The sequence below is a fragment of the Balearica regulorum genome, chromosome 1 (genome assembly GCF_011004875.1).
Source record: "Balearica regulorum gibbericeps isolate bBalReg1 chromosome 1, bBalReg1.pri, whole genome shotgun sequence".
NCBI classification, from domain to species: domain Eukaryota; kingdom Metazoa; phylum Chordata; class Aves; order Gruiformes; family Gruidae; genus Balearica; species Balearica regulorum.
In genome coordinates, this window is record NC_046184.1 from 197,476,344 (window position 1) to 197,501,363 (window position 25,020).

The 25,020-nt window shown below is 44.4% G+C and overlaps 1 protein-coding gene across 6 annotated transcripts in view; it reads left to right on the forward strand.

Annotated features, from left to right (window-relative positions):
* Positions 1-25,020, forward strand: part of SPATA13 (spermatogenesis associated 13) — a 164,107-nt gene that overhangs the window by 60,438 nt on the left and 78,649 nt on the right. Inside the window, exon 1 of one of the 6 annotated variants that reach the window (XM_075742160.1) lies at positions 21,054-21,376. The exons of 4 other annotated variants lie outside the window; for them this stretch is intronic. The gene's annotated coding sequence lies outside the window, so the exon portion shown is untranslated. Of the gene's footprint in view, positions 1-21,053; positions 21,377-25,020 lie in introns of those variants that run through there. One more of the 6 variants, XM_075742165.1, reaches the window with a different exon arrangement.

Consider the following 25,020-nt stretch of genomic DNA (forward strand, 5'->3'; position numbering starts at 1 on the left):
GTAGATTGCTTTGGAAAATATTGCTGCTGAGAATTGAGCATCTGATCTTGCAAAGTAAAGGTACACCACCAAGGAGATGCTGAGACCTAGTGACTTTTGTGGCAGTCAAAGGCATATTTTGCATTTTTGAAACTTTGTAGTAAAATTACTATAGTAATAACGTATTAGTTATACTTCTTCTCTTCATTTTCTTAATATTTTAATACTACAGACTTCCTGAGACAAGAGAAGGCTTGGTATAAAGGGGTTTCAAGCTCTTTTGCTTTGAGGAACCTCAATGTTTTCCACTGACAGTGCAGAGCCTTCTTTTAGGGAACACATACACCTGTTGACAGTAGCGTGGGTGCAATTTCACATTAATTACATTTAACCTTTAGTAACTGTGGACTTTCTTAAAACAGTCTAACCTCCTCCTGTCTTTCTTTCACTTTTGCTCCACTTCCTACTGGGTTTGGTTTTTTTTTTTTGAGTCGGATCTAGGAGTTGTTTCCATGGGAAAGTGAAGCAACCTGCCCTACAAGCTCCCCCGTCGCCTGTCTGTTCCTGGCACCAGCAAGGCAGCAGAGCTGGTGGCGGGGACAGTTGAGCGGCCTGTGGTGGTGATGGCCTTGGGATTGCCTTGGTTTGGTGTAATATGAGCCGCTCCCACAGCTGTCCTTTCCGAATTCTTTAGAAGTAGTCTCTTGATCCTCAGGGATCTGTAAACCACAGAGGAAACCCACTGCTTAACTAATCGGATTATCAGCTAGCTCACTTGCATGTAATACATATCTAAACACTGCTTAATTTGAGATATTAATTACAGCCTGCACTGAAAGAACATGCATAAGTCTTTAATTATATAGGAAGATGTTAGATCTTCAAATTTGTGGCTGGAACTCTTGTTCCAAGGGTTTAAGAAGCTGGTAATTGCGTGTGATAACCATTTCAGTCTGTAAATTGGCTTTGGCCATGTACTGGCAAAGTACAGAGTTATGTTGCCAAATGCCACCCAGACCGAACCCAAAACAGACTAGAATTTTGTAAATTTGATATTTTCTCATAAAGCTTCAACATTTTCCCAGTTGGTTGTTGTCTTACATATCTGACTGACTGTGAGTAAGCTCAGGCTTAAGGGTTTTTTTACTCTAAATTGTCTTTATTGTAACGTCATGTTATAATGTGAATCTCTTTATGTTCTGGGCTTAATCAACAGGGGACTGTGCACAGAAAATGCCAGCATGCTTAGTGAATAGAAAATAAATATTGTATGTCTCATGACCGTCTTCTTATCAAAACCACACTGACACTGATTGATTTACTAATCCCATTTGTAACCCCATTATCTGTTTATGAATGCTAATACAATTCTGATGCATGAAAGTGCATTATTTTTAGAACAAATAGTGACAGTTTTTGGGGAATCTCTGAAATGGTTCCTTTGCTAGCTCCTGAATTCATTTGTCACATGGAGAGCTTGCACATTTAGCAAAGCTGGAAAGAAGGGTAGGGATGGAGATATCTTTTTATAATTCAGTTTTCTGTGCAGGATTGATCCCACTTTAAAGATCCTTAGATAAATCCTTAGAAGTTATTAAAAGAATAGTATTTGAAGGGTGAGAAACTGTGAAAATTTCCCTTGGCATGAAATAATTCAAACAAGATTAAATCTTGCCTCTCAGCCTTCCTGAAGACTTTTTTGGCAGTCTGTTATATTAATTTGAAGGAAAAAAATTAAATACCCTTAAAACTACTTAGAACTTCCTTGAAGCAAAATTTTGATACAGATCCAATGAGAAGCACACAAATACACAGAGCAGAGAGACAATCGCAACCCTGAGTAAGGTTGTGCCTGGAGTCTGAAACCCTTAGCAGGATGCATATTCTAAAATGAATCCAGTGAACCTCATGGTGAAGGGAGAGTGCCTACATAATTGCATTTTTTACATAGCTTTTCACAAAAGCTTTGCAGGAGGGACTTTTGTTGCAGGTTTCTTCACAAAAGAAGGTCATTCTGAAGTATATCTGATGCATTGGTGATAGCTTCCCTATGGGGTTTATTCAATTCTGTAAGTTTGTTCATGGAAGTAGTATTGAGTATCTGTACTAAATACAATGAAATTTTGCTCTCAGTTGCTTTCTAGTTAAAAAGACCAGACTATTTTGCTTCCAAATTTGTGAATCTTCTAATTTCATTAGTATGTTGGATGAATTTGATATTAATTCATGAAACTAATTTTAAAAAAATCATCAATCTGATAATCAATAATAAATGTGATTAAAAATTGATGTCACACAGTCTGCAGGTGCAAGAAAAATTGCAGCGCTCACAGAATATCAATCTACTTTTTATGGCTGCCTGCAATTGTCCAACCTTCATCAATTTAGTTAGTCTAGATTATTATAAACATTTCACTGTTTACTGCTGTACTTCACTGGACTGGTCCAATATGCAACAAACTTCTCTCAGTTGAGGAAAATCCTACAGTAAGTGTCATACAAGTGACATTAAGACTTCTAATTTATGTCTAATACCTAGACAATATGAAAGTCCCAGTGAAAAGAAGGAAAGAATGTCCAATTTAAATTACACACCTAAACATCTGACATAAAAACCTGCCTAAAAACAAAGCTATTATAGGGAAAATCTGATTAATATATATGAACACATTTCTTGAGACATCTGCCCATAACTGTACACAAAGCTCTTATCTTAGTCCTGCTCCAGCCAAACCTTGCCCCATTCTGCTTTACTGGCAGAAACCTCTTCTGCCCATCAGCAGCCTGGCCACAGGTGCTGTTCCTCTGCCGCGTTATCTGTTCCACATCCTGCTACACTGATGTACTGTGCTGATCCTGCACCACCATCAATATGCTGCCCCCCTCTTTTTAAAATTCAGTAATAAACTAACAAATGTGCTGTGTCAATCTTTGCTACAGACGGGATTTTCAAAATTGTTTAGTTTTGCCATTGAAGTTAATAGCAACATTACATTAGAAATCAATGTAAATAAACCAGGATAGGATGGATTACCCTCAGAAATCTGATTGTGCTTGTTATTTGAAGGAAACACACTTAATTAGTAAGAAGAGCTAGAAAGAACCCTACATGGAATAATTCTTCATTGCTACCCTCTCCAATTTTTACTTTACTATTCATCAGTAAAGAAACGCAAGCACTGTTAGGACTGTAAAGTGGTGATACCTGCCTGCTTAACTCCTGACAGCAGTACGCTCACAGAGATCGATCTCTGGTGGCATCTAAGAAGCAGTGAGCTCCTGAAATTATCAGGTAGCCTTCCACGAGGCCAGAAGTGGCAAGCTCAGCAGAGGAGGCAGAATAAAACAGGTTTCTAGCAATGATCACAGAAAATTTTCAGCCAATTCAAAATCTACAGAGAACTGGTTTTCTCTGAGGCAAGAAATAATTCGTTTCAGCCTTGTCATAAATACACCACCTTTTCAAAAAGCAGGAGACCTTAAACCAACAAGTCTACAAATTCTACATTTACCACTAAGCCTTTTATCGGTAATGTGTGGTCATTTTAAAGTAGTTGACTTCACGCTGTAAACCACTCTGTATTGGTGTAGTTTGTACTTGCTGCCAGAATGGAAACAAAGAGGCCTCAGCTGAACCACAGCTTTTAGAAAGAAGGAATGGAAATTAGTGGGTGTTACAGTACCGCAATTAAATGGTTTCCAGTATCTGGTACGGTTTCTGAGTAATGCAGATATTCCCACAGCCCCTGGAACTTCTAATTGAGAGTCTTCTGGGAAGCTTTCCTCCTGTAGAGATTATCTGAACCGGTTTATTTCTATAGAATATAGGCTGGAACGGAGGTGTGCAGTCCACCCTCCTGCTCAAAGCACCTCCCGTGAGAGCAGGCTGCTCAGGGCCTTGTCCTGTCAACTTTTGAATGTCTCTGAAGATGGAGATTCTGCCACCTGTCTGTGCAACCCACATCCTCAATGTAAAAAACATTTTCTCTACGTTGAGTCAGAATTCCTCATGTTACACCTTGTATCCATTGCTTCTTGTCCTTCTACTATGCGCCTTTGAGAAGAATCTGGCTCTGTCTTCTCTACAGTCCCTCATTAAGCAGTTGAAGACAGCACTAAGTACTCTTCTTAGCTGTGCCACACAAAATAGAAACAGCACCTTCTCTTTTGGACCTCAAGAACCTTTAAGTCATCAAGGAAGGGATGCCCAGGTCAGCCTGAAGGTATTCAAACCCACAGTTTAGCATCCTAGGATGTGGCCTGAGATAGGAATGGGAATTACTCTTCAGAACTTCTGCCCAGTGTTGAAGCCATTGTGCAGAAAAGACTGGAGACTTCAGAAACCCAGAGAAAGGGAAGAAACAACAGGAAGCCTGGCTCTGTGACTCTTTTCCATTCTGTTTTTTGCAGCAGGAACAGATTATGCATTTTTACATGGAAGAATCATTGTGTAAAATGCATTATTAGTCCTGGGAGCAGATACTTGCAAGCTATGCAGTTGTTAAGATGTTAGTCAGGCTCCTTCCTTTTGCTCTCTCTATCTGTGGCCCCATGAATCTTTTCAACACTTCATCTCTTTGCAATGGCCCCACTAGCAAGAAAGGTAGCTAACTGCCATAAGGATTACTTGGTTAAAGTGTTTGCAAAAATGCTTGGGAAGGGAAGGAAAAAAAAAAAAGAAAAAAAAAAGAAAAAAAAAAAAGAGGAGGTCTAGTTAATGTTTTACACACTGCTGTGTAACAGAAATGTGTTATTAATTATGTTTATTGTGAGACTGATGAAACAGTAACCTTGAAGGATTGTTGTTGTGCTAGGCACTGTACAAAGTGAGAATGGCAGACAGCTCTGCTCAGCCTCATGGGTTTAGAACAGGAATAGATAGGACTCATCTGGCCAAAGGTAGATAGATGACTGCTAGACATCATTAAAATTAATTTCCTCCCAAAAATCTCCTTTTCTCACCAGTGACAGGGGACCTTAGATATTGACATGTGAAATGAAGCTCACGCCATGAGAAAGAGAGGCAGTACTAAAGGGTAGAGCTCACAATGAGTTTGCAGCAAAAACCATCCATGTTGCCTTACTTAGGGGGGTGAAATAGCTAGAAAGGTAAGCGAAAGAAGGAATAACATAGAGGGGGCCAGTACAGAGGAGAGAGAAGCTCTTGGAAGTGTAAAGAGAGGGAGGCTCTGATGGTGGGATGAGAGAGGAGAACCATAAAGAGACTAGCTGGTCAATGAAAGATGTACAGAGCTCCCTGAATGTCCAAAGATTTCTGCTTTGGGATCTTTGGAGGCTGTCCCTTGAGCTTTGAACACAAAGCTTCCCAGCAGGGTATGAGCTTGGCTGGAGGGCATCGCCCCAGCTCCCAGTGTCCCCCAGCGGGCCCCTCTCCCTGCACAGCTCTTGGCCATGTGGCAGTATCTTTGGGTGAGTCCATTCCTTTTCTCTGCTGCCTTGGTTGCTCCCGTAGCCACCTCTGCCAGCTGCTACATTATGCTCCTGTTTAGCACCTGTGACTCCACCAGATACCAGGTATCAGGTTTTTTCTTCCACTGTGTTTTGATAATAGCCTGCCTTCTGTGTGAAAAGGACAGGGAGATGTCTCTTTAGGTTTAGATGTTGCTCCGCACGTCTAAGTGCTGTAGTGCTGGCAGCATGTGGGATTTCTCCCCTTACATCTTTTGTATCTCCAGCCAGGTAGACATCAGACAGGGATATCTAGTTCACCCAGTACTGAGGTATCATTAAATGACTCCTTGTTCAATGCACATATGACTTGAGGTGATAGGATGTTTTGCTTCAAGACAAAATAGCAATTACTTTGAGCTGCGTGGAGGTACACGCCATTTCCAAACATTTCAATCTTACCCAAGGAGGGAATTTAAAACCACATGTCAGTGCACTGTATTTTAAATGAATGCCTATGAAAGAAACACTTGAAATACAGAGCTGAGTACCTAACCTCTGATACGTCAGACTCACAATGCCTCAGTAAACCAGAAAACTGTTCTAAGACACAAGGAAAGAATCTGATGGTCGATCCGGAGTAAATGTAGTTGGTAGGCAAGGAGTAGGGAAGTAAATGGCTGTGCCACAGGTGGAATGGGGCATCACTGCCCAGTCTTCCATCACTGCAGATGATGGAGAACCAAGGTTCACCACGGTTGGAATAGCCCCTGGTTAGCCTTGGAGCAGGAGAGCATCGTGGTTGCTTTAGAGCTCCTTGGCCCTCGGAGCTCTTGAAATATCCCGGGGGTAAAGGTAGCACAGCTGTGTACGATACTGGGTTCATATTGTTTAGATTCCAAGAGTCCCAAAGAGAGATCTGGGCTGCCTGTTCTGCACTGTCTAATCCCTAGGGGATCTCTTCAGGGTCTCAAAAAAGATTGTAAGTCCATAAAGTTAGCCTGGAGAATTCAAACTGAATACACTGAATATATATATTGTCTTAAAAGAACAAAGTCAACTTTTCCTATGGAAAAATGTGCACTTTGTTTGGGTTTTTTAGAACAGTGGATTTGACAATGCTAGATTTCACGTTTTTCTCCAAGCCTTTGACAGTTCACTGTAAACTTTGAAGTCTGCTTTACGTAACCACAAGATGAGTCAATAAATGTCAGCTAATTTCAGAATTAAAGATTCACTTAAGGGCCTCAAGGGCCAGAGTTTAGCATCCAAATCAGCACTCCAACACAGACCTTCACAGCAGGACTTTTAACACTTTTTCCTTGACTTTTGTGCCACAGTTTATGATTTTCACAGATGGACAGACTGTACTTGCTCTTTGCATTGGTGTACAGGGAGGTGGGTTCCTCTTCCAGATTTGTATTATCCCCCTCCTCCTCATGTGTGCACCTTTCGGAGTTGCAGTCCTGGTCTCTTGGTATGTTCTTCATCAGTCAGTTTCCATAACACATTTTTTCTGTTGTGCCTTTTATTGTGAAATTACAGGACTATAAACCACCTCAGAGGATTTGCTGAATCAAATGTGCTAAATGTGAGGCTTATGTAATTGTTTCTGGTTTCCTACTCTGCTGCATCTATGCATTTGTAGCTCCACCGCAGCCTCTCCTGTGGTCCTGCATGCCAGATGCAGATAATCTGCGGTCCAGCAACCTGCTGCCTCTTGCTTAGGAGGCACCGAGCAGCAGAGAGGCTGCCGAGCTCCGCCACGCTTTGGGATCTGCTCCTTAGCAGGGTGCCGTGGTAAAGGGACTGGAGCTCAGAGACACAATCTGCAGGCTCTGTGCTGCTGTGTGAGCAGCCTCCCACGCTCCCACCTTCACAGCTTTAGCAGGCACCTAACACTGAGGTGTTCTGGCTCTCTCAGGCCATAATATTTTTTCCACTCACTTGAGAAACAGAAAAAGATAAATAACATTGGTGAGGCTGAGCAACAATAAGATACAAGTTTTAGAAGATTTATTTGCCATTTTGTTTTCTTTTCTAATGATAGTAATTACATTGTCCGTGTCACACTGCCACCTCAGAGACAGTTCAGAAAACCTGAAGTGCAGAGCTGTCTGCATTTGAAATACTGCTGCATGTGGAATAGACCATCTCCTGGAAGGAACTTCCAATTATATTGCTACTTATGCATGGTCCATAAAGGGAAGATGTGTGCAGGATGCTAATCTCTCCTCCCTCCCAGCTTGTTCTGAGCAGAGCTATAGCACAGGGGTGTGAAGCGCTTGTTATTGTCGATTACCTAATGCTAAGCAGGCAAGTGGGGAATCTGTTCCCCTGTAACCAAGACCAGATGAAAAGCTCCCCGACTTGCAGATGTCTGAAAAAACAGCTTGTTCTCATTCCACACTGTACCTTGCAGGTGGTTGTAATGATTTGCCCAGAAGTCTACTGCTGCGCTGTGTATAATCAGGTAACTTCACTGAACTTGAATTAGACATTTAGAATATCATTCACCCTGAGCAGAGGCAAGAAGATCTTTATTACTTTTAATGGCTGGGTTACTATGTCTAACCAAATATCTTTAATTGATTACTTAATTTAAGTCATCTTCAATTCAGAGTACAAAAGCCAGCTCTTCATATGTTAGCTTTCTACAATCCCTGGAGGACTTTGATGTTGCGTTTCTTTGTAGCCACTTTCCCTCTAGAAATGCAAGATGTAACATAAAGTGTTTTAAGAGGAAGAAAGTATGTGTTTTCTCAGATTCCTTCACATCTCACAGATGCAGCAGTTCTGGACTGAAGTGGTTACGGAGAGCAAAACGGTTCTGGAGGGCCACAAATAGCTGTGGTACATTATCATTAGGTGTCAATATTATGCCATATCATGATTTGCCGGCAGATGTGAGGAATGCAAGTATTTTTGGCTCTTGGCTACTGAGAAGAGGAGATGCTTGGCTGGTATCTATCCCTGGAAGGGCCGTTCCTCATGTGATTGCCTTCTGCCTGGTTTGATGTGACGCTGGTCTGCTCAGCTGGGGCTCTCAGTCACCTCTGGCAGCTCCCGGTTCACATCTAGGGCCAGAGTGCCCCTTGCTCTGCCTGAGACATTGCAGGTGTTCCTCAAAATTTGCAGCTCCAGGGGCTGAGAATCAGACAGACTATATTACAGAGTCCGTGTGCCCTTTCCTCAGGATTTCCTACATCAGTGGGAGTAATAAGACCGTAAAAACTAAAAGAATCCACAAAGAGCTGGATAATTAAAATAATGCAGTGTTACAGGACTGGGTGTCCCAAGCCACTGCTTCGGATGAAGCCAGCACTCTGAGCAACAGCCTGTTTCATACCTTTGCCTGGCTCCAGGGCGAAGGAAAAGACAAGGGAATGCCTTTCAGTCCTTCCCTTTAATTTTTTCCAGTTGCTGCTGGATTTTGCATTTGCTTGAGATGACGCATGGTGAGTGTCACAACCCTGGGATGTAGGCCTGCTGTATGCGATGAAGAACTGCACTTCAGCAGATGAGGTGAAAGTGTCATTGGTCACTGCAGAAAGATGTCCACTCATCAGAGTAACAGGCCAGTGATGGTATCAACATGTCATCCCAACATCACTGAGCTTAGAGGTGGCCTTTCCAAGCCTGGCTGACACTCCTGGGCAGCAGGGCTGTACATGAGCTGCCACTACTGGTATCATCTTTGCTTTCTAGATAAGATAAATAGAGAATTTGACTCCCCGGCACAGTTAAGTCTGATACTTCTCACAAGTGCTAAATTCATTCATTATTTATTGTTGTTGCTTATTATTTGTGAAGAGCTGGTTTCATGCTCAGCATTTTAATGAGTTCTCACTCCTGTCTCTATTGAGTCTTTCAGAAATATGACAAAATGGAAAGCAAGGTTTTTTTGTTAGTGAGGATTAAAATGTGTTGTGAAGTAAAGATGAAAGGACTGTTTTCACCCACCATTTCCATTTAAAACATGCAGTGTTTGGATTTAAAATGTGATGACAAAGAAGTGTTTCCATTAGTATGAATACTCATTTGGGGGCAGTACTGACTATGCTACCTGGTAAGAAGGACCTAGCCAGGCAGTCATAAGTGATTGGGAAATTTCCGATCGCCTATCTCAGGGTGACAGATGAATTTTGAGGGGAAAACACCGTACAGCCCATTTCTCAAGTTGTCAGTAGGGGTCTGTTTCCCATTTATCCTACTCACTATTTTCCATTTCTTGATTCTTAGGGGTGGCATGAGACCAACCTGATGGTTGCCTGTGACATTGCTTGTGCCTTTCCAATGAATCTGTGTTTGTGACAAAAGGCTTTCCTGTGAATGTAGCATCAGTGTCACTTAACTTCCTCAGCAGCCATGTTGCATCTCCTGCCTTTCTTGGCTTATTACATCTCTCTCCGCCATTTTTGAAAGTATGACCATTTTGCCCACAAAGTAACACAAATATATGAAGAGAGAAGATGCTATAGCGGCACATTTGCTTCAGCTCTATTCATGTCTTGTGGAATAGAAAATAACATGGAAATTGCCAATGAGGTACTAATTAACTATCTACGCTTATTTTACTAAGGCTGAGACTAGTTTCTCCCTAGCTCCAGACTGTGGAGAAGGTAGCAAGGCAACTGTGGGAACCCAGGTGGTTTCCAGCTCAAAGCCCTCTTTTGGGTCAGCCATGGTCTTTCAGCACATCACCATCTAGATGCACATTTGGCATCTTTAAATCCTGTAAGCATAATTAGGCAGGCCTAGATTCACCAGAAATGCCAAAGAGATGTTAATACCCACCCACTTCTGACTCCCCTCCCAGAGCCCCACACCAGGGGCACGAGTGACACCCAGATGGGAATGGGTGGGATCTGACAGTTCATGAGGAAGCCCAAAGCCTCCCCTCATGGCTAAGGCAGTCTTAAGCAGCTCTTCTATCTCAGGGACTGTAGCACAAACTAGAAACCATAGACCCAAAGACCAGTGAGGTATTTCTCCTCCCTATGCTGGGAGTGGCTCAATGCCCTGTGGTTTGGAATTTTGCTGGATTGCAAAGGAAAACTGGGATTCAGCTAACAGAGTCCTTGTCACGTCTGAGTCTTGAACGTGCCTTGTCCCCATCATAGTATCTAGCAGATTCAGGGCTGCATCTGGCACTCCTCATTGACCTGCCTGCTTTTCCTTTGTCTTCAGTAGGTTTTTAGGTTCTGCCTCATTACACATTAAAAGACCTATAAACTCCTTTCACTGACCCAGGCTTGCCCTCATTTGTCCAGGGGCCCTTTCCAAGAGTTTGGGGAAGGAAACCTGCTCTTGGGAGTTGATGTCTCCTTGTAGCTGAGGGCAGCATTGGCGTATGTGTCTCCATGGCAAGCCTTATTTGTCTTTCATATTGTTTTCTTTCTCTTCAGCTAAGTTCAGTGGTGTGTTCATGAAGATTTTGAGGATACTTTTTGCCTAAAGGCATACACATGTAAGGAAGGGAAAGAGAGCAAACACAGCTGTCCTCTGGACCCAACCGCTCCCTTGCTCCGTGTGCAAATGCTGCCTGCCGCGCTGATGGGGGTGGAGAAGCTGTGACTTCTGCTCCTTGCAAGTGTGCCCCTCTCTGCTTGCAGCTCTACAGAAGGAACACACTGAGGAAAGCATGGATAAGGTTAGGGTAGGTAGAAAGAACAAGATTTCAGCATGCTTTTCCTGTTACTTCCTAGGGAACAGCATGCTGCTGAAGCCCAGTTTCCAGAGAGGTAGCTGTGCTTGCCAAAGTGTCTTCCAATGTATGTCACTGCGCTGCTGCCATTTGAATGACTGTATTTGTTGGCCTATATAACAAGAACTGAAATGTAGATCTATGCTCTGATGTAAAAAAGTGGGGAACAGTCTTATACTAAATTATTTGCAAAAGGAAATAGCTCCTGACTGCCCTTCCTTTGAGTCGCTCTGTGTCCCCTGTTTTGACCAAATACACTGCCCTGTGAGAAGGGGTCAGAGGGGAAGAAGCACATTTCAAGAATGGGTTACTCTGTGCCCAAGAAATGTTTTGCAAGGGTTTGAAAGGGAGGCATTGTCAGGAATCCTTCATCCCATGGAAAGACCTAGAGGTCCAGCCCAGCTCAGAGGTTTGGGTTTTGTACAAACAGTTAGCTGGCGAACCCCACACCCTTTCCTTTTCTAGGTAGAACCAAGTGTCATGTTTTCCGAAGTCAACATATATCAGCAAGAAATTCGGGCTATTTATGTCCAAAGTAATAAAATTTTATTTTGAAATGTGCCATTTGGCCTAGTTCAAAAGAAGGAGGGGTATTTCTATTTTAAAAATGAATACATTAACTTTATTCTAGTTGTTTAATTTAGAACCTATGGAGTCTCAGAGGGTGATAATTCAGTCCTTTTAAACTGGCCTTTTTAAAGTCTCAGAGGAATCCTGAGCATATATAAAGTTTGCTGTATATAACAGATCTGTGTACTTTTACCAGAGTCGTCATCCTCCTACTTGTATTGCTATTTGTTTACTTAAAACCAAAACACAAGTCTCTGGGGAAACCATTGCCGTAAGCAAACTATGGGTGGCTTGATCTACATCATGGTCACTTCTCTGAGGGGCCTGAGCAGTGTAAATTCTCATCCCCACTGGTAAACACCCCAGGGTGTGCCGAGAAATCCAAACTAAATGGCACTAAGTTTAGGGTTTTAAAAAAAAATCTTTTAAAACAAAGATGCTTTTTCTCCTTCTGTTGGTAACATGCTTCCCTACAAAAACATTGTTTTCTGTGCAGTTTCCTGTGAGTTTATATAAAGCACGTGCTGAGCTCTTTGTTCAGAAAACTGCCCTTCTACTAATGGAGAAAATGATGCTTTTAGGAGGCTGAAGTCCTGTGTCAGATGACATTTGGCCGCTGGTTGTAGCACCAGCTTGATTATAATCCAACAGCCACTGTACTTGACTCACCGACAAGTAAACGTGCGGCCTGACGTGACCAACTCCAGGAGCCATGACTGCTACTCAGCAAAACAGGGTGAAAATGTCACTGGGGCCCCTGCGGCTCAGAGAACGACTCAGGCAAAAATCTGGAGTGAACTTTGCAAAGGCCGAGTTGTGCCATGGTTTTTGTGAGCTGGGATAAGCAGAGAGGCAGGCAAGTGTTGGCTGCTCGCAGAGGGGCAGAAGATAAAACCCTGATGGGATACGCTCCAGAGATCACAAGTGGGGGGATGCGCTGGCTTTGCTGACCTTATGGAGCTACGGAGGGCAAGCTTCCAGAGGACCAGCAGGACAACAGCGCTGTCTTCACGTTGGTGATGTTACCAAACTCTGCAGGGGTCATCCCCTCTACTAAACTTTTATGATCTGTAAGTGGTTCTGCTTCACCTTCCTTAATAGACTAACATTTCCATAGCACTCAACAAAGTAATCAAGTACCTTCACGTAGGAGTAAATGCCTTCTAAATAACACAGTCGATTTAATTTGATTTTGGACTTGCTGAGTGCACTCACACAGCAGGATGTCAGTACAGGTATGAATGTAAATACAACACCCACAGTGCGTCACCACTGTCAGAGTAAACAGGTTTCCGTCCTGAACAAGAGACCACTTTGTTCCCCACACTCGCTCCTGCCCTCAAGTGCCAGCGGACGAGTTGCGGCCCTGCTCTGGGCTATCTGGCCACCAACGACGTTGCCTTGCCAGGCTCCAGGGGCAGACATCTTGGGAGGCCAGCTCCTCACCCTAAACTGACAGCTGAGAATGGAAAGGAAAACGTGACAGAGCCTATGCAGTAAACTCCAAAATAGCCATCAGTGAGCAAGATATGTTCAGAATAATATGGTCCTGGCAATCCAGAAAAAAAAAAAAATCTCTGCTGGTTTTCTTTGCGTCCTGGTAGTGCGGTAGATGGAGCGGATGGCTGCAGTACATCACTGTTGTCCTGAAGTTGTCCTGCAGCTCTGAGGTTCAAAGACTGCTCAGGGTAGGTCTAGATCACCCTTCTCCTTTGGTCCCAATAGGCCTCCAACCATCTAGGCTGCAGATCAGCGTATGAAGTACCATGCAAAAAGCTCTGTGTTTCTTGCCCTGGCAAACAGATAAGAGCACGGGTCGACAAACTCAGATTCAGCTGAAGTAAGGTACAGCGAATTCCAGCGCCGAGGGCTCTCCTCTCAGTGCCCCGGCTCCAGCTGCCAGGCATTTAAACCCACAGGCTGTGAGCAAGAGATGGCATGTAAAATATGAGAAGTGGCCAAGTTTATTTAATATGTTGGCTTTTCCACTGCTCTTAGCACTGTTATCACAACACTTAATTTAGTTACATGGAGCAACGTGGAAAAACACTGGTGAGCATAAAATAAAGAAGCTGCTTCCAAGTAGCTTCCAAATTAACCATTAGTCCCTTTGCATTGCTGGAAATCTAATAAGGCACTGATTGCATATAGGACTGATGAGTTTTAAAATATGCTCAGCTTCAGCTTTTATATACATATTGCTCAAAAAGCCTTGGGGCAGGAAAATACAAAGTCATCTTGTCAGGACCTCAGTGCTGATACCATTAGATCTTTTGAGCTGACTGCTCCAAGGCTTTCTCTCCATTCCCACATGGCAGCAGAGAAATGGCCAACTCTGTGAGCTCGGGGGCTGTTTTTCTCGGTCATTCTTTTGGGATGGGACCACTGTAGCTGGAAGATGAGCTAATCAGCCCTCCAGTATGGGATATCCCAGCTAATGGGAAATCCCAAGTAAGGCAGGTCACTTGTCTCCCTGGGGAGAGTGACAGCAGCCACCAGCCGGGGTCTGTAGAGCTCACCAGGGCTGCAGGCTCTGCGAGGGTTTGCTCTCCTGACTGGTGTTCCCAGGGGCCTGGGGAACTCAGCTTGTCCATGTGCCTTGCCAAAGAGCAAGGTTTGCTGTGTAGAGGAGAGGGCTTATTTAACGGGGACTTAGACAATGGGATATGCTTCCCACAGCCACACACCACCCTTTCCTCCTGTTGCCTGAATAGTCACTGCAGCATGACTGGAGAGCGCTGGGTTCCTGTGAGCTCATGCCAAAACAGCCTAGAACCTGAGAGTGGGCAATGGTCAACTCTTTGCTCCCATGTTGGCTTGAACCTGTATATAACCAGGATGGGAAAACAGCTGCTCACCGGGGGCGTCTCAGACCGTAGCATCCTGTAGAGATGCAGACACAGCATGATTTGCTACCTTCATTCTATCTGTAGCTTTTAAACCCTTCATGCCTTGCCCTGCATTCTTGCCCTCTATTGCGCTGAATTTTTGCATTCATGTTTGAGCATTGCCAAAAGAGTGAAATCCAGCTTCTTCACCCACTCTTCCTCTTCCCATCCACTTCTCTTCACCATGTATCCTTGCTGCTTGCCTTGTTGCCAGCTCTGGCACTGCTCCAATTACAGAATAAGCTGATTCAACCCACTAGAATGGCAGAGAACTAAGCCAGGAAAACAAGTTAATAGCGAGAGAGAGGAACATGCAGCTGGAAATGGGGGTGGGAGGGAAGGGGAATTGAAGAGGACGATAGCAAAGACCTTTCTGTGGCAGCCAGATTTTAACTTGGTTCAGCGGTCATGTGAAATCACAACTTCCCCTGGAGCAGCAGCAGCAGCAACAGCAGCAGCAATGACAGTCTTTTTTTTTAGAGGACTCTCCAGCATGGGTAAACCTAGCAGATTCTGGCACAATTCTTTCTGGAGGCTACTGGTGGAGTTGATATCAAAGCTTGGACTGCATGCAGATATAACACATGTTTAAAGAACAATGTTCTGGTTCTGAGTGATTGACTGATGCTGTGTCACAAGAAGGGTAAGCTTGGCAAAGCATCCAGCTTGCAAGCCATTCCTCTCTGAATCCTTTTCATGCAGAAGATTCATGGCTGGAGGAGGAAATTCAAAACTATCAGGCAAGGCAGCATGCAAACTGGTCTTTCAACTTGCTGGGCCAGCTGAGCAAGAGAGTTGAACACTAGTATTTGAAGACCTTTGAAAGGATTTTTCTTTTTAGAAGGTGAACTACCTACCTCAAAAGATTATTCCTCCCTGTAAGATGGACATTTAGGAAGTAATTTGAAATCACTCCCACAAGTGTTCATTCCTCTTTGAAGCATGACCAGCTACAGCAACCTGCGCAGTGCAAAAGCCAGCAAGGGAGGAGGCAGAATGTCAGCCTACAAGTATTTGCTACGACAATATAAGAGAAAAAGAACTGACATTCCCAAAATGCTTCTGAAGCAAAGCCAGGGGTGACTGCACCAGCCTGCTGTGGTATGCTGGCACTGAGACTGATGTTTGACACTCCCTGAGTTTCCTTCCTCCTCTGTGCAGGAGTATTTCATCAGCGGGTGAGTGCCACCGGGGAGGAGGAAGATGATGTCAGTGTACCAGGGCTGAGGTGGGAGCTGGTGTAGGCTTGCAAGCGAAGCAGTCAAGAATCACAAGGTGACTGGGTAAATCAGAAGGCAGAATTTAATCTTCTGCTGTTTTTTCCCAATTTTTCTCCTACCAGAGTCCTCTCATAGTGTGTCTAGGTATAAGCATTGCATCATCGCAATGGACTTATTGGTGGCTCAAAGCTCCCAGGGCCCTGAAGGGCAAAGGAGCTGCACAGGAGCTTTAAACAAATTAACACTTTCATGGGAGTTGTTCCTGTCTGTGTCAAGAAAGAGCTTTTCTTTGAGAGGAGATGAAAGGTCTCCAGCATTGTGCAAACCATCCATCTATACTCACCACGGCTTGTAAAGTATGTGCCAGGACAGATCTCAGGCTCAGCTAGGAAATAGCAATAACTGCTATTGTTAATGTGAGGCTGCAGCTGACCCATGTTAAGATGCTATTGTTCACTGAGCACTTCTTCCCCTTCTTTCCCATCAGGATTCACCCCAACCCAAGCGTGGTCCTGGTTCATGACTGCATGTTGTGAATGCTCTGTCACTCCTGCGTGAGCTGGTTCATCTCACAGGCTGTAGAAAATTAAACAGAAAAAAAAAAAGTACCATTTACTGTCATTTGAGCAAGCTGAATTGTCACATCAAATTTTCAGAGGAACAGCAGAGCTGGCATTAGGTGGAGGTGAAGTTCACTGCCCAGAAGGGAGAAAGGAGACTCGCTGCCCAGTTTCAGTGGTAGCAAGCCATTAACTAAGGCACGCACCTTGTGAAACCTCACCCTCTGATGCAGTGATATAATTGCTTATTTCGTCACTCTCTGGCACAGTTCTGTGAAAATGATCTGTATTAGCCTCAGTAATTTTCATAGGAGATTTTTTTCCAGATTGTTCTGAGACTGAGTAGAGGGGGGGACAAAACGTGCCACCCCGTTGGCAAACCAAAGGAGATGGTAATCTTCAGGGAAGTGTGGGAGGTATAAAGAAATAAAATAACCTCTTAACTCTGTTCATATGTGGCCTGGACAACATCTCTGGCTGTGGCCTAAGGGTAGAGCCAGGCAGTATATTTAAGCTGGGCGAAAAGATAACTACTGACAAAAAGTGCCAGGCAGCCCCTCTCCCCTTCCCGCTTGGGTGCTCTCCTGCCATTTCGCTTGGAGCAGCACTGATGCTTGTCTTCATTCTATGGCGAGCAGGTCAGGGAGTTAACACAGGGAGAATTTCTCCCAACAGGGAGAAAATGGAGATTCTTCTGCTCAGTGAGTAAGATAAATCAACTAATGGTGGAGTCAGGCAAACGCCAGCTCCAGCATAAAGAGATGGGCAGAGGACAGCCCTTTCAACGACAGCTGCTGTTAGAGTGGCACAGCTTCATCGTCAAGAGCAGAGACATTGCACTTGTGCTCCAGCTTGAATACACAGCACCCGCCTCTTCAGGCATGGCGTAGCTATTTGCTATAGCTGATATATCCACCACTGTGTATTTAGGGCCCAGATTCAATAACGTTCAATGAGGTGATAGCAAGGTACTTTCCAGAACACCGTACTGAACAGGGGTACGTGTACAAAGTTTAGAAAGCTTGAGCAAGTGAAACAGTCACAAAATGAACTCGGTTCATTGATCTGGTTTGGGTAAGGGGCATCCCTTCAAAGTGAACAGGGTAAGAGCGACCCACAAACCTTGTATTGTTTGCTGTGTGCTTTTGTTCTGGGTTTTGCCTTTTAAGTTTGCCCCCGTATTTTGTGGCCTTTTGTGGAGAAGACCTTGTGGATCCAAAAGAAATGATTCTGTAAAACCCAATTTCTGGTTGGAGCGCCCAGGAGGACAGCCCTGAAATGGAGAGGACTTCTCACCCCAGCTCTGACAGTCTGCTATTCCCTCCAGACACTTGAAATGATATTTGAGAATCCCATTGCATGATGTCAGTATTACATTCTATAGGATAGTTCAAGGACGCCTATAGAAAGCTCACGATTTGCATTAAGGACTCTGTAGCTTCCTGTGTTCTCCCTGCTTTGTTTTGTTCCCTATGGCTAAGGCAGCACCCAAACTTCCCCAGCCCCTACCAAATAGGTCCTTGGGCACATAGCAATGTAAATAGATGCCGAATACGTGGCCTGAATAATTCAGCTTTAAAAATCTGGCTGAAAATCCATTGTCATGCAAAATGGACCATACAGATAAGAGGCAGGTAATCGAGAACAGTCTTTTACTGTCTGCACTTAACCATAAATGCTGGCCAGAATTCAGGAAGGATTAGGTGTTTCTACAGGAACCAGGGCATTTGCAAACATAGCACTAAGCAGCTGCTAATGCTTTGTGCTTGCAGCTCTGGGCCGGAGCCCAGTTCTTGTGTTCCTTCCCTCCTTTGCTTTCTAAAACACCATTACAAAAAGACACAAAACTTTTCTGCCATCTCATCAGTATAGTGGTTCATCTTCAATAGCAGTCCTAGTCAGTGTGCTTCTGTAACTTTCTGTTATCTCATGAAATCCAGTGGATTATGTTGCCCAATTGCTATAATTCTAAGTTATCTATGTATGATAAACCAGTCTAATTATAATATAATTTCTGAGGAAAAAGTCCAGGCAGGGTATTATCTCTATTTGGTCAAAAACAGATTCAGAAAAACAAAGCTAACCAATCTTAGTACAAACTATGTTGTGTATATTTATCAGGAAAGGTATTTCTAGAATCCTGCTAAAAATAACTTACTGGATATATACCACTGTTGTTGCTTTGGAGTTTTGTTTTGTTATTCCGGTTAATACCTTATTTAATGGCAACTGGGCTCAATTTCCAAAGAGCAGAGTGACTTTAGTCCGTATATTCTTCCTAATAGCAGAGTATTTGTTTGGTAGATACAGTGTACAGCAATAAATCTGGTTTACTTCTTGTATATTTTACTAGATGATAATATGCTATTCAAAGTTGAGTTTTTGAATTTCTGATGACTGATTTTATATACCATGTGTGGAGGACCACGGGCACTTCAGTCACCTTCTGAAACAGACTTCCTGAGCTCAGCCAACTGATATTCCTCAGGTACCTGAATGGCTGCAACGCAATAGCATTTCAGGGCTTCCAGTCTGTAGGATAAGAGAAGAGCATTGTCCCATCTGACTGAGAGAACACAGGCACAAAAAGACTTAGAAGGAAATTGAATATTATGCAAAATTTAGTGTAACTGGGGGCTGTAGTCCCACTGCACTGCCCACCCCTCTGCCTGCACTCCCTGACTCTGCATCCAGCCATTGCACAACTGTAGCTTGGTCAGCTTAAGGAGTTGATGAAATGGAAAATCATGGCTTTTGGGTTAGTTGGGTTTTGAATGGATCAGCTTGCTGAAACGGCTGCCCCCGTGGCCCCAGCAGAGGCACGGTGCAAGGCAAGATTGCAGCGGGGCATACAGGGAAAAGATGAGGACGACATTATCTTCAGCCTGTAGCTCACAGTTACCAGATGGTCAGGTGCAGTGTCAGACTGAGCTCAACGGCAAGTCCAAAGAAGACCTGGCCACAAGTGGAGCTCCCACGCACCACCTTGGTGCCACCAGAGCTACAAACACATTTGTTCCAAGGGATTCACTGAATTATTCGGGGAGCCAGACCACGGGGCTAGCAGTCTACCCTTTTGGGGTTGCTTTAAAATATTTTAAAAACTTAACCAAACTTTGTCTAATGAAAATGTCTTCATAAGTAAGTGTAAATTGCACAGCAGTTTGTGCCACAGCTTTGTAAGCTTTGTAATACCTACTGGTTTCTTAAAACATTTATAACAACATTTAAAATTACATTTGTGTATTTAGTATTGGGTCAGGTTATTAGCTGATGATAGTTTGAGAAATAAGTACTGATGCTGGAACAATATTTCAGCATCGATCCTTTAAAAAGTTGAATGAAACATCGCCAAAGGGATAAGACTTCCAAAACCACAAGTTTTGAATGCACATTTAGACATTCTCTTTTCTTTCTCTCTTCTCTTCCCAAGAATTTTCCCATTTAAATGACAGTTCAGGAAATGAAAAATGATTCTCAGCTACACTCCAGCTGTTGGTGGCAAAGAAAAAGATATGGATGAAGAACTTATCTGATTTTTTTTTTTGGGGGGGGGGGGGGGAGAGGGAGTATGTTGTGAGGAAGATGATGCCTGCGTGTTGGGATGAAGGATATGGTTAGTCTTAATGAATCTCAAGGTTGGAGGAAAAGAGGTTAGAGCTTCCAAAATGCTAAACTTTTTACTCTTTATGCTGCTCTGCTCTTTCCAAGCTTAAGAACATATTTAACCCTGCTCAAAGACAAGTTTTCCATAGTAAATAACACACAATGAGGCCCTTAACGAGATTTGTAAATACAGCAGTTTTTATAAGGCAAGATTGAGTTTAAACACTGAAATGTTGCTTGCAAAGCTCTTTTCAGCTCCAGGTATCAAGATTCGGGTTCTGTTACTTTACCCCTCACCTCCATCCGTTTGCAGCCGGGCTCAGCAAAGCCCTGCAAGGCAGCATGGTTTGTACATGCTGCCACTCCGCTCCCACAGCCTGAATTACCAGCAAAAGGACTCGAAATCTGAACGCAGATCTGTGTAGGGCGGCAGGCGTTTGGATGAAGGGATGCTTTAAACCCCATTAAACCCCATGTGATCCCTGCAGCACAATTCTCTTTTATCTCTCTCCTCTCCACTGCCAGAGGCTAAAGAGCTCATCTCCATGGGGCTGATATCCATAGGACTGGGGAAGCAGAGTCTTCCACAGGCTTTACTTGTTTCTGACCCTCTGCTAATTGTCCCAGTATCTGTTGTGGCTTTATAAACTTTATTGGGAACTTTTAAGATGTTTCGAGCATCTTTGGAGGAATCTGATAAATATACGTGAATAAGAGGAAAATACAAACCATTTTGGGACCTCCTTAAAAGTTTCTAAAGTTTTAGTTCACTTGCGCATTAGAAATGAGCTGTTTATCTGAATAATGGATTTTTTCCTTTTACTTGGAAATACACTTCCTTCAAAGGGTTGTGGAAGTCCTTAATATTAACTGCTGTAATGAAACAACCCCTTGGTCTGGGTGTGAAGTCGTTAGTGTATAAACATTCCCTCTCTTTTATTTCTTCCTTAGACAAATAAAACCCACATAAACCAGCCCGCTGCAGGCTGGATAAATCTTTCTCGTAATGAATTGTTTTATGCAAATAGCTTCTGAGGGGGGCAAAAACTTAAATGTGGTTACTATGTCAACAAACGACGGGATTTAGGCATTTTTCTCAAGGACCTACGCCTGCAGAAGGCTGAGGGAAAATTTATGGAGCGTGTTGTGCTGACACTCTTCCAGCTGTTCCTCCCCCTGCGCGCAGGGGAGGCACAGGGACGGCTCTGGGGTGCAGCGGCTCCTTCCGAGACCCCCAAGCGCTCAGAGGAGCTGGGGAGGGCTGGGGCTGCTCACAGAGGGTAACCTGCACTGCTCAGAGGGGGCTTGGGGCGTTTTGGGGGAGAACGAGAGCACCCCTGCTTTTTTTTTTGTGCTGAGCTGAGATCCTTAGCTGGTTTTGGGGGAAGATTTGTACATGCAAGCGTCTGCTGCGCTTTCTGAGGAGTCTGCAGAGAGGTAAGACAGATATTTTCTCTAACGAGTTTCCTTTCCTGCTCTTTGCCCCTTCGCTCCCCAAGTTATGAGTCCTCGCCAGCATCCTGGTCCTGTTACATCCCCAGGCCTTTGAGCGTGCCTGTGATTGCTGCTGCTGTGTCCCGAGGGGGACTGCCTGTGGGGCACCCTGGCCAGAGAGGGGCTCAGTGGGCAGGCTGGCTCACCCTCCCGAATTTGAAGCTCAGCTGCAGCACCAGGCTTGTTCAACTCTGGAGTCCTGTGTGACTACAGCCCTCGGAAAACGGAAAGATAATCCACGGTCGAGTGATGCTATCCCCAGTTGGGGGTCATGAGCGCTTGTGGGTTTTGTTATTGCATGAGACAGGTCTTGTATCTACATGAGGTTATTCCTGTTCATGTCTGATCTGGTAAATTAGTTAGGATGAGTGAGGAATGGTAGAAGTTGCTGAGGGGAATTCAGTGCTGTCTGGGACAGGAGGAGATGTGCTGGGAGCTGCCCGTGTGTGGCCAGAGCTGTTCTGTGCAGATGCTCCACCGCCCTTCTCCTGTGCAGCTGCCCAGGTCTCACCCCTCCTTTTCCAGGACAGGTTTCTGGCAATTCTCCCACTCCATCCTCATGTATCACAGCTAGTCTCGTTTGGGCTAGTTTGTTCACGGAATTTTGGAATTCATCGCACAAGCACATTTTTTTACAGTGAAAGTGAAGCCAGTGTGTAGCATTTTCTGCTTCCTTTACACCCACAGACTCTGAGTCTTAAAAAGCTGCTGCCTCCTCGACTCCTGTTACTGGCATCAACAAACCCACTTTAACAGAGACGCACGGGGCCTCACGTATCGGGCCACAGAAAATCCATCTCGGTGCTCCTGCAGGAAAAGAACAGCTGTGTGGAAAGATCAATAAACACGACCAGTTGCTCCAAGAGTCATAAAATGGAAAGACTCCACAAAATAAAACGTGTGGCAGGGGACCCTGGCCCCAAACACTGCAGGAGAAGTCCTGGGAAACGCAGTAATTAATGGGAAGCCTCAGACTTGTTTTCTTTCGGTGGTTCCACACATAAAAGTATTTGTTCTAGGAGAGGAAATAACAGGGGTAGGAAGAAATACTTACCTATGCAAAAGAAAAGCTTGTTTACGCTTAATACATTGGAAAAATTGTTCATGAATGGTGTATCTATCTGAAAATAAAACACTCGCAGTGCTGCCAAGGCCAGAGAGACCTCAGGTGAGCTGCGTAATTGCTGGCTTGCCCTCTGAGGTTAAAGCGTCTGGGGCTGCTTTGGTTTTATTCACTCTTTATACACAGGAAAAAAAACCAAACAGTGAAAAACTTTATGAAACTTGCTGTTTCAGTGAAATTTTCTTCTTTCTACCTACCTTCTCCACATTACTCTAGCTCTTTGCTCCTTTGTTTAATCTGCACATTTCCCTAAGTTTTCCCTCAGTGCGGAGGAGAGAGGAATCCCTTGGGAACGCGCAGGTCCCCTTTGCTGGTTCCCTCTCGCCTCTCCATCACTACCCAGAGGTCCCTCTGCCCTCTTGGCAGCTCTCTCCTCCCATCCCCTTGCTCTCCCCAGCCTCTTCTGGTGTGGTGGTCCATCCCCATCGCTCTCACATCTCCCCCAGCCTGGTCCACTCCTGCTCTCCTACCCGTATCCCACTGTTGCTTTCGTGCGTGCTCCCACTCACCAGCCTGCACCACCCCTCCTCCTTGCTCTGCCACCACTTGGGGACCGTTGTTTCCCTGGAACCTTCTCTGCGTGCACCCTGTCACGATAAGTTTCCCAAGGAATGCCTCAGGCTCCACAGGGATGTTATCCGAAGGGAAAAGAGCTGCCTGGGGTTGCATCTTTGCTCCAGGGCAGGGTATGCAGGATTCGTGCAGAGCTCTGAGCGCATTTCTGCCACGCAGGCAGCTGTGGAAGTGGCCAGCAGTTCCCCTGCCTGTACAAAGCCTGACGTAAGGAGGGTTGCTTTTTCCCCCTTCCTTTTGACATTTCTTCGTGGAGCTTTTTGACAGCTGTGTGCCCATGAACTCAGACCTTGAGGTGTGATTGATGAACTAATTAAGCTTTCTAAATGGTTATAAAGCTAAATCCTAAAATTAGAATAATTTGTGTTGCGTAGGGGTTTGTATACATGTGAAAATTGATTGGTAAAACTATGCCAGTAATTTATACCTCTTCAACTCCAGCAGGGATTTGCAAGGCAGTGGGTGAGAGCCTAGAGCCCGCCGGTGCAGCCCACGCTGTGTGCCGCGTGCCAGGGCCATCGGTCCCTCCTGCCACTTCCACCACCTGCTGAGTGTCTGCTTTCAGGCCTGTAATTCCTCACATGGAAACCTGCAGTCCGGCAAAGATGCCCACGTAATGTCTTGTGTCACTACAACTGTATTCGCAGTAGAATGATCCTGGGTAACTTTCCTATACAGGCAAAGGCCAGTGGTCTGCTTTGAGTCTCACTTCTGCAGCCTTTTGCTAGTATGGGATCTCCCCCGAAGCCCACTGAACTCCCTGTCATCTGGGTGGGCTTCCACTATGCCTCATTGCAGCTAATCTCACAGATAAGAACTCCAGGATCAGGTTCTTTGCCTCAAATGTGTATTAATTTCCCCTAAGATAAACCTTACTGCTAGGCAGCATCTTCACTGTTAGATTCATTTTGGGGCTGAGCCGATCTTGGATACGTGCCTTCACGATTAGATTCTTTCCCTTCTGCACTAAGACTGTCCCAAGTCACAACAGGCGTGTTGCAGTGACACGCTGCAGGGCACTGTATCGGTGTATGGGCTTGACTGCATCAAAGCTCTTTTATGCCTGTCTTCCTACAAGGTGGTCAAATGGGCAATGTTATCTGAGCCCCGTGTGCTTTGACCCCCAAACGTCTCCTTCCAGCCACACTTTGCACTGTACTCACACACGTGGTCTCCTAAGAGACTGGTCCAGCCCTGTTTGGCTTAGAGAGCAGCATTTCTGTTCCCTGTTTGTATTAGATTTACTCTGCCATAGCCTAGATGCAGAGCAATCACATGAAGTCGTTGATTAAGAATTGCTGCCACTGATGTCATTCATGGATGAAGACTCTGGTTTTGTGTTTAATCAAATGCGGTTAGAAACACCGTAGGAACGGTCACTTTCAGTTGCAAATTGTTTTAAATTTTCTAAAGGGATTAGAGAGACCATGTTGCTATTCAGAAGGGATTTGCAGCCACTGCACAAGGCCTCCTACTCTGAGCATGGGTGTGACAGTTAGTGAATCTGGGGTGAAGCAGAAGCAAACTGAGTACACAAATTAGTTTCTAAGTCCTCAGACTCCAAGAATCCTGCTGCATTTGGGAATGATTTTGAAACTACTCAGGATCAGTTCTGTAAAACCCCACAGGTAGACCCAAAATGAGACTCAAGAGCCAAAATTCTCTGATTCAAAGAAACAAAGTGTTATTGAAAAAAGTCCGTAACATGACCTACATGGACTGAATTTACCCTTTATTTGCTCCTTTTTTTGAAATGGGACTATCTTCACTTGTCAGAAAGCCACAGATAAAGCCCTTGCCTTCCTTCCATGGAGAACGAAATTACACTCTTCTCTTCTGATACATAGAAGGACTCTTCTGACGTCAAACCTGGGGGGAGGCAGGCAAACCT